Genomic DNA, 14,273 nt, shown 5'->3' with positions numbered 1-14,273 from the left:
TAGTTTAAAGGCCCTGGGCACAGGTAGTGCACATCACTAGTGACTTACAAGTAAATTATATATGCCAATTGTGGATAAGCTGATGTTACCACATTTTAGGGAAAGTGAACAAGCACTTTATCACTGATTAGCAGTGGTAAAATGCGCAGAATCCTAAGGCCAGCAAAAACAAAGTCAGCTAAAGCAGGCGGTCTAAAGGCAAAACGTTAGGTGATACCACACCAAGGATGCCAGGTATAACACTGGCGCACTTAGGATGCCAACTGCAACAACAACTAGGTGATCGATGGCATGCTTGAAATAATATCAGCCACTGGCAATCGTTTGGGCCGCATCCCAATCCATCATTTTTCGCTCACCATGCCACCTCAGTTTGGGCCCAGCCATATGCAAATCAGTCTTGATTCTTCTCCAACAGGAACAGTCCAGCCCGAACTGCCAAGCCAGGTCCTCCCTGAACAGGAAAACAAGCAATCTAGGATCGGGTTTGCCCCTTATTAGCCATGTATAGCTTCATTCCTGTAGCATAGTGAGCATGGAACCCTCATCTGGGCATATCAGTCACACTTAGGGTGTCGACCGCAACAACAGCAAGCTGATGGATGGAACGCTAGATGGAAAGCTTGAGTTAATCTCAGCCACTGGCAATTGCTCTGGGCCATATCTCAATCCATTAATAAAATGTAAACTGCATATGCAATATAGCATTGAAATGCTACATTAGGTCGAAGCTCATGTGACAGTGAAAAAGAAATGCAACATGCATGCAATAAAAGATGCAAGCTCATTTACCATAGGCCTGCACCAGTGCTAAAGCTGTGCCGGTGTTTGCTGGTGCTCAGCACTGGCATGACTGACATTGCCCCATGCTTGGTAACCCTCTGACTCTCTGTTAGAAATGGGGGTCTCTAGTTGGAGGAGGTAGGTACCTTTGTCCAAGTAGGGACCCTTCCTTCTAGTCAGGGTAAGGGGAGACACACTCTAGATAACCCCTGCTCACCCCCTTGGTAGCTCGGCATGAGCAGACAGGCTTATCCCAAAGGCAATGTTTAAAGTATTTGCACTCAAAACACACAGTAATACAGTGATAACACCACAAATGGACACCATACCAGTTTAGAAAAATAAAGTATCTTTATCTAAACTCAACAAGAGCAAAACAACAAAAATGTAACATACATGTAATAAAAATAGCACTTCAAAACAGTTATTTCAAGAGTAAAGCTTGTAGAAAACAAATAGCTCCACCTGGGGCTATTGCAAAGTCATGACAGCAACAACCGTGAGGTGCATGGCATCGGGCAAGGAGAAACTTGGACCCCCAAACAAACAGTATCTTTGGATAACGAATTCTATGACGATGCACGCTTTGTGGAGGTGAGGCATCGGTGCCGAGGTTGAGGCCGACTCCCTGGCTGCCACAGGGTAGGCCAGGTGTCGTGTCCACGAGGTGGCGAAGTGTCGAATCCAGGACAGTGGAAGTCAGTTGCGTCGGCGGTGAGCCATCGGTTCAAGTAAGGCAAAACTAAGCCAGCGAGTTCATGGTGTCACCCTCGGCAGTTATCGGCCCGCGATAACAGGAAGCAGGCGTTGGCGATGATGGAGTTGGTACGAGCTCTGGCGTTGGGAATGCCGATAACTGCAGGTGTCAAAGGGCATTGAAAGGCGTCAGAGCTGCTGTGCAGGCATGGTCGTGCATCATGCACTTCACGAGTGGTGCCCCTGGCCTCGGTGCAGGTCGCGGCATCACAGCGGCAACGCTGATGGCGTCGGAGACAGGTTTTCTTGCTTCTTTCAAGTTGCTTCCAGCACCCAACAGCAGGAACAACCTCCAGAGGCCCAAAACTGGAATAGGCAACTCCTGGCAGGTCAGAACTCTCAGCAGTAGAGTTCAGGGGAGCTAGGGGTGAAGACTTTGTGTCCCTGCGACTACTTCAGAACAGGAGGCCATCACACACAGGCCCTTGGAGGTTCTTCTTCAAGCAGGTTTCTCAGCAAAATTCCAGTCTTTGTCCTTTCCTTGGCAGAAGCAGCAACTGCAGGCCAACCCCAAACAGCAAAGGGGCAGTACTCCTCCTCACATCTCTCCAGCTCTTCTCCTTGGCAAAGGTTCCTCTTGAGTCCAGAAGTGATCTGAAGTTCTGGGGTTTAAGGTCCACTAGTTATACCCCATTTTGTCTTTGTTCTTCTTTGTGCTAGGGTCTCTAAACCCAGTCCAAACCAGTTCTGTCCACACTGGTGCAGTATGACCACAGGGGGTGTAGACATCATTGTGCCAGGGGGTCAGGCCCTATTTAGTTGCAGTAAAACTCCTCTCACTACTCTAAATGCACCCAAGGAGTATTATGCTCAGCTCTGAGTCATCCAGGAAGGGTCAGGAACAATTCAACCCCCTCAGTGGCTGTCTACAGTGAATGCACATCCCCAGCCTCTGTCACTCCAAAACCAGAGATAAAATCCACAAACAGGCAGAGGCACACACAATGGTTAGACAAGAAAATGTATACTATCTAAAAGTGGCATACAAAAAAGAGAGCCTAAACTCTAATTCTCTATCTTGTAGTTATACTTGTAAGATGTTACAAAGTACCTCCCATGTTATCCTATGGGGCAAACAGCCTTCCTGTAGTGAAAAATGAAATACACTGTATTTTACAATCAGGATCTGTCATACACACCAGTACATGTCCTACCTTTCACATACACTGCACCCTGCCCATGGAGGTACCTTGGGCCTACCTGAGGGAAGCCTTACATATAGAAAAAGGGAAGGTTAGGGCCAGGCACGTGGGTGCACTTGTCAGGTCGACATGGCAGCTCAAAACTGCGTGCAGACAATACATTGTCAGACCTGAGTTGCAGGGCTACATATGTGAGTGGCACAATCAGTGCTGCAGATCCACTAGTAGCATATGATTTACAGACCCTGGCACACTCAGTGCACTTTACTAGGGGCTTACCAGTAAATCAGATATGCCAGTCATGGGAAACCAATTATGTTCATAATTTACACAGCGAGCATACGCACTTTAGCACTGATTAGAAGTGGTAAAGTGCCCAGAATCCTAAAGCCAACAAAAAGAGGTCAGGAAAAAATAGGAGGAAGAAGCAAAACGTGTGAAGCTAACTCTGCAAATAGGGCCAAGTCCAACACTCTCCATCCCCTCATTTAACATGCACCTCAGCCGCAAAGCTGCTCGTATCTGTTTCTTTTAATAGTTATGCTACAACTGTGCAATTGACACTAGATATTCATAAAAATAAAGAAGGATAATCCCCACAATTTCAACTGCGTAAACAGTTGCCTAGTCGGATGTAACCAGTAGACTACACAAAGCCACTTAAAGTGCAATCCAAAAAAATAATGATAATGCTTGGCTGAAATAGATACTGACACCCTTTACATGTTCTTCTTTGGATGCAATCCACATCTCCTCTTAGTAAATGGTAATCTCTCTTTTAGAATGCCAATAAATAAGGTCATTAAAACCTACTTCCAGCATCTTGAATTTCTAAATGTTTTTTTCACTTCCTACCATTCCCTCAATTTGGTATTACTTCTATTCTGTCTGAACTAATTTTCAGATCGAACTTTGCTAACATCCTTTAGCAAGCTTTTTCATTACACTTGCTCTTGCTGGTACATATTGCTGTGGCCTAATGTCTACTCTGCATGGATTTAAGAAACATCCCAACTTCTGCAGTACAAACTCTAGAGTGACTACACATTAGTCCTACATTTGCTTTAAATCACTTTGTACAATGAAGAATGTAATCCAGAAATCTCGGTTGGAATTCTTCCAAAGCAAATTTATCAGATACCATCTGTCTCACTCCTTTACTTTGTCTACTGGGGGGCATGTCCAAAATGGCGTCCGAGTAGGAGTGATTTCGTGTAGCTCTGCTGCCTAAATTTCTATGCGGCTGGATTGAGCTGCCCCCCTGCCAAACTAAATATATCTTGGGGTAGGGAACACCCAAGTACAAATAGGGGAGCCAGAATAGCTACTTGCCACCAAGGATTGCTACAGTGGAATGGGTGCTGTGACCGTGCGGCAGCGAGTGTGGCCAAGATGGTGGCAGCAGCGGAGCACGAGCAGTAGAGCCCTGGTAAAACAAACCAGCTGTGGCCACACAGTAAGACCAGTGTGCATAGCGCACATCCACACAGCCTGCAGGCGCTTCGATGACTCGCTATAGCTGCGGCTCCTTAGATGGTGACACCGCAGGGGGCCCTAAACCCACCCCAGAGCATGTGGAGAAGGAGGAGCTGGAATGTCACATGGCAGTGCTCCCGCTCAACACCTGAAGCGAAGGGCTTGAGAAGGGGTGGTGCTGTGGGCCGAAGCGTGGCTGTGCCCCCGCATAACATCAGAAGCTCCGGATGGGGACGTGTAGTCATGGGCCCTGAACGAGCAGTGGCGGACACCCCTAGCGGCTGAGTCGAGGGCTGCTGCTGTGAATCTGAGCCTGGCTAACGAGTCTTGAGCAGGGGGCTCACACCACAGACAGGAGCCGGGGCCAGAGAGAAGCCAATTAGCAACATGACATCGGGGGGACTGTTGGGACCCCTCTTGATCCCCTACCACATAATTCACCCCTGCACTCTGAGGGGTCTTCCTTATTGTCAGATCATGAGCACCGGAGGGTTCCACAGTCTGAGATGTACTGGTCTTGAGAAACTACCCTTGCAAGGCACTAAACTTTGCCCCTGCAACACATCCCCATACAGAGGAGATCTGGTGACACCATGGCCACTCGTCGCGTGAAACAAGATACCATACCTAAGGAAATGCTCACTAAGTCATCCACCAAGAGTGATCAGCCACAAGGTGCATTGCCCCTCTAGGTATCTCCCGTGAGGCGGAAATGGCAGATTCTCTGGAGGGTGAGGCACCGATCATGCACACTTTTATGGAAACCCTATTCAATGCGCTGCTGAATAACATACTTACCCTGATGCAGGAAGTGGCTGCAGACATCAAAAACATAAGGCATGTGGCACCGGGTCACCACCCTGGAACAGAACAGAGAATGCCTACACCCACCGTCCTGGAATATTTGGACTCAAACCTTCTACCTCCCGTGTCACCCCAACACCCCCTCTACGTAGCCTACCCACTCTCCCCAACCATTATTCACCTCACCAGCCAGTGGATGTAGGTGAGGTTATAGTTTTGAACACGTTATTGTTCTTCTGAAAACCAATAAAATAGATTTGAAGCTAAATCGTCTACTGGACAGCGACTGCACATTCCACATTTCAACCCCTCAAAATAGGAGGAAACACATTCACTGTGAAGGCTGCTGCATTCTGGAATAAGGTTGATGTATAGAGGACTTTAATTGGTGAAAATGAGAGCACGGTTGTTTGCTGGTTGTTTTCTAGTGCTTTGTGTTTTACCTACAAGGTATAAACCTGTTGAGATTAATTACCAAAACTTTGAAAGTATAGCAGTTTAATTCAAAGCACTCGTTATTTTAACAGCCTTGTTGCTGGTATCATGTTTTTCAATTACTGCAATTTAAGTTAAATGAGTTAACTGTTTACATATTTGGTGTAAATTGCTGCATATTTCATGGTGATAATTAATGTGAATGTGGCATCGATAGCTTTGGACGGCTGTGTTTCGCTCCGGCAATGTATGTGCTGAGGGACTTTCCAAGGCTTGAATACCACTATGGCTAGCATGGAAGCAGTTAGTTTTGTTGGGCAGTCAATTGCTAAGTGTGACTTGCTTTATGATTACATGTGCGATGGTGGCAAATATATTTGCTTCCCACTGTAATGATTTGTTTAGACACTCACAAATGGAAAGTTAGAATTTCTGCCAAAACAAAACATTTCAAGCCAGGCAAAGGACTTTATAGAAACCAGCAAGCTAAATCTGTATTGGTTGAACAACACATCTACACAAGAATCTATGGGTATAAATTGGGAAATGTAAAAAAAACACATGACTCCTCAATGCAAGGAATTTAGCCCAAGCAACAAACATCTGAACATCTAACTATTAAGGCAGGTATCGTAAGCATGTATGAATTCCTAGTGTGCAGGAAACAAAAGCTAGGGGAATATCTTACTCATTTTTGGTCCCCAGCCTCTGGAATTCCATCCCAGAACCTCTTAGGTGTGTAACTTCAGAGTCCATCTTTAAGGCTAGTTTGAAGACTCGCCTGGTCAGACACGTGCAATAGGATCCTACTTCCCTATCACAGCATAGCGCCGGGAGGCTTCTGTTTGGAGCAGACATTGCGCTTTAGAAGCTGGATTCCATTATTTCTCACTAACCAAACCCAACAGGTGCTTCATAACTGCCCAGACTAAACGGGGCAATCAGCCTTCTTCACCTTTGCCTGTATTTTCTGTATGTAATATGTACCCCAAACAGGCTTCTATTTTTACTCCTCCTCTCTATTCAGACATATCACTAACAGGCACATGCATCAAAAAGAGAGTTTGCGAGTCCTTATTTGCGAATTTTAAGGAATCGCAAATAAAGACTCGCAAAACACGATGCAACAAAAAAATTGCGAGAATATTGCGAATCGCTAAAAATCGCTAAATAAATTGCGATTCCGGCATTTGCGAACTCGCTATTAGCGATTTCGCAATTAGCGAAATCGCTAATACCGAAGTCGCTGTTTGATGCATCCTGATGACATCACAACCAGGAAGTGAGCAGCACCAGCCTCATTTCCAGTGCACAGTGTCAGGGAGAGGAGGGAGCTGGCTCTGGGAGCAGAACAGGAGTGTGACAGAGACAGAAGAGAAACCTGTGATATCAAATGGAAGCCTCACAAACAGCAGAGGAGAGCCAAACAGGCAGGAAACGCAAAATTAAATTTGCAGAAAAAGAAATTGACACCCTCATTGAGGGAGTAGTCCACAGCCATGACAAGCTGTTTGGAAAGGCATCATTGAAAGTGGCAGAGCAGGAGAAAAGGAAAATCTGGCTCCGGATCCAAAACAGGGTCAATGCCATTGGGGTGACACACCGCACCATTGAAGAACTCAAAAAACGATGGTACGACTTGCGCAGTCGGGCTAAGGTGCGCATAGCTGACCGCCTGAAGGAGGCAAAGAAGACAGGAGGGGGAACACCAACAGACACTGGGAACACTCCCATGGAGGACTTGATTGAATCCACCATCCAGCCAGAAGCTGTTGTTGGTGTGACCCAGCTGGACACGTCCGGAGCAGCAAACACATCTGAAGGTAAGATGAATGTATGTTTTCTTAGTGTTACAAAATGTAAAGGTAGAACTCGACCACAGTACAGCCCAAGTGCTGACCCTGAACATCCAGTACACAATGCGTTCAGTAGGTGAGGGGCATTATGGGAGATGTAGTCAGGTGAAGCAGTTAAAATGTCAAATCTCAGAGTAACAACCCAAAAAAGCTTAATAGAGTATAAAATCATTTACAAAGGCAGATATTTATTACTGTGCAATTAATATCACAGACATGAAATAATACAGTGTTGCACTGTTTCACCTCACAGATGCGCAACGTGTAGAAGATGTGGATAGCGATTCCCCAGACATGCAGGACACCAGCGCAGGTGAACAGATGGACACACCTGTGGTGCAAATAAATCCCTCAGGTCCAACCAAGTCACGCAGGGCTACTGTTCCATCCCTAGTCACCATGGAGTGTGAAGATGATGAGGCTGATGCAACACCAGGTGGCAGCCATGGCCAGACAACTTCCATCACAAAAACACAACCACAGGTCCCCAGAACTAATCACAGAGCCCGGCGTAGGAGAGGAAGAGCACTCAGGACACAGCAGGAGGAGCAACCAAGTGATGTCTGGGGTGGTCTTGAGGGACAGATGCTCCGTATGCAGCGCCTGCAGACAAAAAACACACGATTAGTACAATTGCAAGTTGGCAAGATGGCTAGCAACTTAGCAGTACTGTCAGAAAGTGTGCAGCAACTGAGCAAGGTGATGCATGAGGGAAATGTATCCCAGAAGAGACAGCATCGTCAACTAATGGTGCAATTGAAAATGTTTGCTAAATCAAACAATAGATTGGCCACGACAACTGCACTGCTGGCGCGTAGGTCTGTGACCATGCAAACTGAAATGTGCCATTGGAGCGGCGATGTGGCTAAAGCACTGGACCAGGTCACCAATGCAGTTGATTTGCTAAATGCTTCCACAATTGCGGCCAACAATTTGACGCCCGAAGAGGGTAGTGAGGGTGGCTCAAGCCTAAGTAGTGTGGCTGTTCCAGTCCGCACTGCAGGAAGACGCAACACACGCAGCAGTACCCCCGCCGCTTCCAACATAACGGATGACAATGCTGGGTCTGACAGGCGTCTGGGTGTTCGTGGGAAAAAGCGCTAGACTGCCATGTACAAGTGCATTCCACTATGGTGACGTAACCATTTATTTGGATTTGACTTTTCACAGACTGACAAGTGAATTGACATTTGCAAACCACTTATGTCCTTTGCACTGGTCAGATTACAAGTGTGCTTGAACACTCATGGCAATTTTATTTAATTAAAGAATACTTTGATAGCAATAGTCAGTTTCTGTGTCATCATTACTCACCTCAGAAATAATTTTGTGTGATGTCAAATCTTCTCCTACGCCCTTCTGCTGCGCCTGCCCCTTGTGCTGCATGGTGTTGTGGCACTTGCTGGTTCCCATCCTCCGAATCGCTGTCAGACACCTCGATGTCCATTCCTCCCCTTGTCGCTATGTTGTGCAGCATGGCACATGCCGCTACTATCTTGCAGCATTGTTCAGGGTTGTACTTCAGTGCTCCACCGGTCTTATGTAGACATCTGAATCGGCTCTTCAACAGCCCAAATGTGCGCTCTATGATGTTCCTTGTCGACATATGTGCTGCATTGTACCTCTGTTGATTGGCAGTTGTGGGATTGAGGTAAGGCGTCATTAGGTAATTACGCAAGGCGTATGCGCTGTCACCTACATGTAATGGAGCAAAGAGTCAGTGGCAGCTTCACATTGACATACGTACAATGACAGTGATAAACTATAACACATATTTACCAAGCAGATGTCCCTCTCCAAATTCTCCCCTGACAAGACGGGTGTGTATGCCACTTTGCCTGAAGATATAGGAGTCATGTGCACTCCCTGGAAATTGCGCAACAATGTCAGTGATAATGTTTTTGGCATTGCAAACGACCTGAATATTGAGGGAATGGTAAGATTTCCTATTTCTATATATATATTCCTGTGTTGCAGGGGGACATATTGCAACGTGGGTGCAATCAATACAACCCAAAACATGTGGGAAACGAGCTATCTGGTAGAACTCCTGTTTGGTTTTTGCAAGGTCAAGCGCGGTGGTAGGGAACTTGATATGAGACCCGATCACGGCCATCATGGCATCAAGGAATGCTTTCAATATTCTTGAAAGTGCGCTTTGTGACACACCTCCCGCAACAGCAATGACCCCCTGAAAACTGCCTGACGCCAGGAGGTGTAGGCAACATAGGACCTGCACATGCGTTGGGATGGCATTGGTCCTACGTGTCTGTCGTTGCATTATGGGGTCCAATTCATTGATTAGATCATGGATCATTGCTGCATTGAGCCTATACTTGTCGTATATCTCATCCTCTTGCTGGCCTAGCAAAGTTATGCGGACTCTGAAGATGCGCTCATTCATTCGCCTCCGTCTGTGTGCGGCAGCCTGCAGCCTCATCCTCCTCGCCATCAGGTAAATCCCTGCCATTGTGAGCAGTGCTGGCTCATTCTGGGTGTGTTTAAATGGGTTTCAGTTGGTTGTCACCTGTCTGTGATTTGCACTCATGATTACCACCTGGTTGTGATCCTTCTTATTTAGCGATCGCTAAATTGCGATTTTCATGGAAATCGCTATTTGCGACTTGTCATGCATACATTTAGCGAATCGTTGTTTGCGATTCGCTAATTCGGACACGCTAATACCGATTCGCTATTTGATTCGCAGAATGTTTTGCGATTCCTTATATTTGCGAAAAAATGGATTTTCGCAAATATACAGTTGATGCATTTCAACACTGACTTTTGCGATCGCAAACGGCCTATTTTTGCGATTCGCACCGTTTGCGATCGCAAAAAGGTTTGATGCATGTGCCTATAAGCCTCCAAGCAGAGTACGGTAATGTATCATGCTCTAGGCATCAAGCAAAACCAAAATGCAATTCTTCACACTTAACTTACTCTTTGAACCTACTGGGTGGGCAAGTACTCAAGCAAATTAAGACTGAAAACTGCCAAACGAGTTGTTTTTCACATTCAACAAACACCTGGAAATATGAAATTCAAAAATACAAGGGAAGGCTGCATGCTGGCCACAAGTTGTACCCATTCCTATGTGCAGCCAAATCCCAATCGGGGGAAAAGACGTATGTTGATCGTGGCATTGAACACTAGAAATATGGAATTCTATTTTGGGGGTTCTTACCGCTGTCTGCGTGCTGCTTCCAACTCTGTCCTTCATGCATGGGATTCATGCAGCTTTTAATTTACTCCTAGAGAAATATTTTCAATCTTAAAGGTATTGGCAGGAATACCATGTCTGGTTCTAGATGGCATACGGAGTATATCAAATTATTTCAAGGTTATGCTATACCAGATCCATGGAGTATCATTCAAGGGTTGTCTGGTACAGCTCGAGGTAAAGATTGACAGAATTGTCTGATGGCAATGTTCTCATTTGAGGTAGTGCAATATTGGGTGCTATCTTGAAAGGACTTGAGGTATATTTGGCATTGTTGTTTGATTCTCGATATTACTCACAACATTTTGCTAAGGAGTGTAAGTGCTTTCAAAACTTACAATAACATGTCATCAGGCGGCCTCCACTCCCGTCTGTTTTCTCTTGGGCCCCTGTAAATTACCCTATCCTCTGCTTTTTCTCATTGACAAACTTATATTCCTTTATTCGTCCTATGCAGAAGCCATCAGCCCCCACTGGTGTTTCATTTCCCTTCCCGCCACATGGTACCACTAAAGTGCAACACATTTGACTGAACAATTTACATACATCCAACACAGCACAAAGACGTCTATATTCCGCAATCACATAACTTCGAGCAGCCCTAACCTCTAAGAATCACCACACACAAAGGCCTGACTAAATACATTATTAGACAGAATGCCTTTTATGCACTCACTACCACCCAGATATGCAGTACAAATGTTTATCACATGGCTCCCAATAATACAGATACAAACACCCAACCAAGCAAAAAGGACAAAACGTACTTATGTTCAACCATGTACAAATAGCCATGTAGCTTCATTCCTGATTGTTCAACCATGTACAATAAGCTGTGTAGCTTCAATCCTTATAGTTCAACAATGTACAATAAGCTGTGTAGCTTCTATCCTGATAGTTCAACCATGTACAAATAGCTATGTAGCTTAAATCCTGATCGCACAACCATGTACAATAAGCTGTGTAGCTTCAAACCTGATAGTTCAACAGTGTACAATAAGCTATGTAGCTTAAATCCTGATCGCACAACCATGTACAATAAGCTGTGTAGCTTCAAACCTTATAGTTCAACAATGTGCAATAAACTATGTAGCTTAAATCCTGATCGCACAACCATGTACAAATAGCTTTATAGCTTCAATCCTGATTGTTCAACAATGTACAATAAGCTATGTAGGTTCAATCCTGATAGACACACGCCAACATCCAGTAGAACAGATTAGACAGAACTTTAACGTACAGTCTGCACTTCCTAGCATGCCATATAGGTTGCTATCATTGTACCAAACAGCACTCACAACTAAGAAATGCCACCCACATCACCTTATCAAAAGGAAATGCACAGAACTACTAATCAAGATGTGTATAATATTGGATAAGCTCTTCGACATACCCTTAATTAGATTCAGGTCTTCGATGGAAATCACCTCTTAAGGGAAGTAAGCAGTAGAGTGCTAAACAGTAGTCTGTGTGCCACATAAATCCCAGTAACTGCATAACCTGCACATGTATTGCAAAAGCTCACATATGTGAGTGTGCAAGGGATTTAATAGGTGTATCACTATCAACATGAGTATGATAGCACTGGGTGCAAAGCTAGGTATTTAAAAGGAGTTTTTTAAGACATACACCAACAATGAGCAACTTTGTGACGGACATATTATAGAGACATTATGCACAGTGCATAAACATTAGTAGCAGGTCGGCAAGACCTGCGATAGCGGTTAGTGATGCCGTTCCGCCCCAGGTGGCCAATGCAACAGTGCATTCTTCCTTCCCTCCACTAATGGCAATGTTACTTTGTATCCTCTGAGAACACTTTGTATCCTCTGAGAACACTTTGTATCCTCTGAGAACACTTTGTATCCTCTGAGAACACTGTGTATCCTCTGAGAACACTTTGTATCCTCTGAGAACATTTCTTCTTTCCATCCAAGGACCACCATCCCTGCTTAGAGGCCTGCCTTACAGCGCATCAAAACATTACGATACGACGTAAAGCCGCGCGGTGAGAGAACTTTCTTAGGTCAGGACTCATTTGCCGAGCAGCCCTTGTAGAAAATGTATTCTGTTCTCTAGCAGAATTTTTCCTCAGTTCTTTCCACTGAGAAGTTTACTGATTTCTCCCAGTGGAACCGGCTGGAATTTATCGGTTCATGGTTGGCAGTCACAGATTAAGGTAAATGTCGATCCGTAATGACCCTCTCCATGTTAGTATTGCAGTAAAGCCGGCCTTTTATGTCAAAGATATCGGAGAGGGAGCTATTACACATGACAGCCCTGATCAAGGGACTCCCGACCAAGGCAAGCATTATTAAATATTGACTAGTTCCGTGATTTATGTAGAGCTGGAGGAAAAAAGGGACTTTTTAACCATTATATATTCTTCAGCAAGGAAAACCAGCCATTTATCTCCTGGTGGCAATAAAGCACAGAGTGGCTGCATATTTTAGCTTGGGTGGGGGGGAGGGGGCTGGCCTTATAAATGAGATGAACTCCTTCATGTTAACATTTCAGGTTGCTAATTGCCATAAGCAAAACAGGCAAAGGGACAGCAATTACACTAGTTTGCCTGGTGTGGTGGCAGCTACTTCGGCTCGGGGGAGGGCTGCGCGGAGAAATGTCACTGCATCGTGTTCGGTGCTGGTAACACGTGGCTTGAAGTGTTCACTAAATTAGGAACGTTTCCTTCGAACGATGCTGCCCTGTGCCTCCAGGAGACAGCTAACAGGGCCGTGTCAGAGATGTTATTTTTAACTGTGAGATTTGCAGGAGTTTGCCTGTGTCTGCCGGAGTCTGCAACATGACTATACCTAGTTAATTGCTCCTAGAAATTGAAAAAAACACAGGTGTAACCCGTAATTCTCTTATACTTACAAAGGAGGCAGATCATAGGTTTTACGCGGTGTTTTCTTTTGCAAAGAGGAGAGCTCTGGACCTCCATGCTTTGATGCACGCAGAGCTGTGAGGCTGCATCATAGGCGAATGCTGTCGCGTTGTCGCATTTCCCTTTTAGGGAGAGATTTATCATGGACTCTATTTAACAGGGAGGTTGGTGCGCCTGTTCTCCCAAGTGTTTACAAATCGGCAGGAATGCAGTGGTGAGAGGCCTGGGAAGATTACCGAAGCCCCCTACTCAGATAACTTGCTCAGAGATAAGCTTGTCCCCCCTGATAACAGGGCAGGGGCCAGCGTCCAGAATATTCTGCATGCTGTAGGATAGCTCGTGATTATCACGGAGATTCCAGGTGTGGAGCAGGAAAGATGTGACTGGAGGAACACAGCAACCACCGTGATGTCATCAGTAGTGACGTGGTTGCTGTGCCTCTTGGAGTAAAGCCCCCACTGTCTTGCACCGGTTTCCACCCATCGCCGTCCAGATTCCTAATGCTCGTGGATTTCAGATATCTTTCCCCTTGTCACCCCGTTAAATGCACGAATTTGTCAAATGGAAATATGAAAGATTGGCAGATTGGACTTTCATAAGTCTCTTTATCCTGGTCTTCACATGTTCTATACCCCAAACAGAGAATATGTTGCTGCTTCATTTCCGGTGCCAGTTTGAAAATGAGAATTATGAGACCCGCAATTGCCATTTTTATCTGAGTCCTGCTGGCAGCAAGATAGCCTCAGCACCCAGCACTCAGATAAAAATGGCAATTGCGCATGTGCAGCATGATGCTGCACATGCGCAGGTTATTAGTAGCTGAAAAAGCTGTCAGTGGCTGGGATGGGGACTATGGCCAATGAATAAATACAAGTGACTGTTCTGTTTAGTGATCTTTACTTAAGCTCACGAAG

At 45.4% G+C, this 14,273-nt stretch overlaps 1 long non-coding RNA gene across 1 annotated transcript; it reads right to left on the bottom strand.

Annotated features, from left to right (window-relative positions):
- Nucleotides 1-7,420: 7,420 nt before the first annotated feature.
- On the bottom strand, nucleotides 7,421-13,482 carry LOC146821859 (uncharacterized). The gene is made up of 3 exons (XR_014962779.1): nucleotides 13,350-13,482; nucleotides 8,567-8,947; nucleotides 7,421-7,855 (listed from the first exon to the last, which is right to left on the bottom strand). It is a non-coding gene; the product is annotated as an uncharacterized LOC146821859 (long non-coding RNA).
- Nucleotides 13,483-14,273: the final 791 nt, after the last annotated feature.

This window comes from Triturus cristatus, chromosome 6 (genome assembly GCF_964204655.1).
Source record: "Triturus cristatus chromosome 6, aTriCri1.1, whole genome shotgun sequence".
NCBI classification, from domain to species: Eukaryota; Metazoa; Chordata; class Amphibia; order Caudata; family Salamandridae; genus Triturus; species Triturus cristatus.
This window is presented reverse-complemented; position numbering and strand designations above follow the sequence as displayed.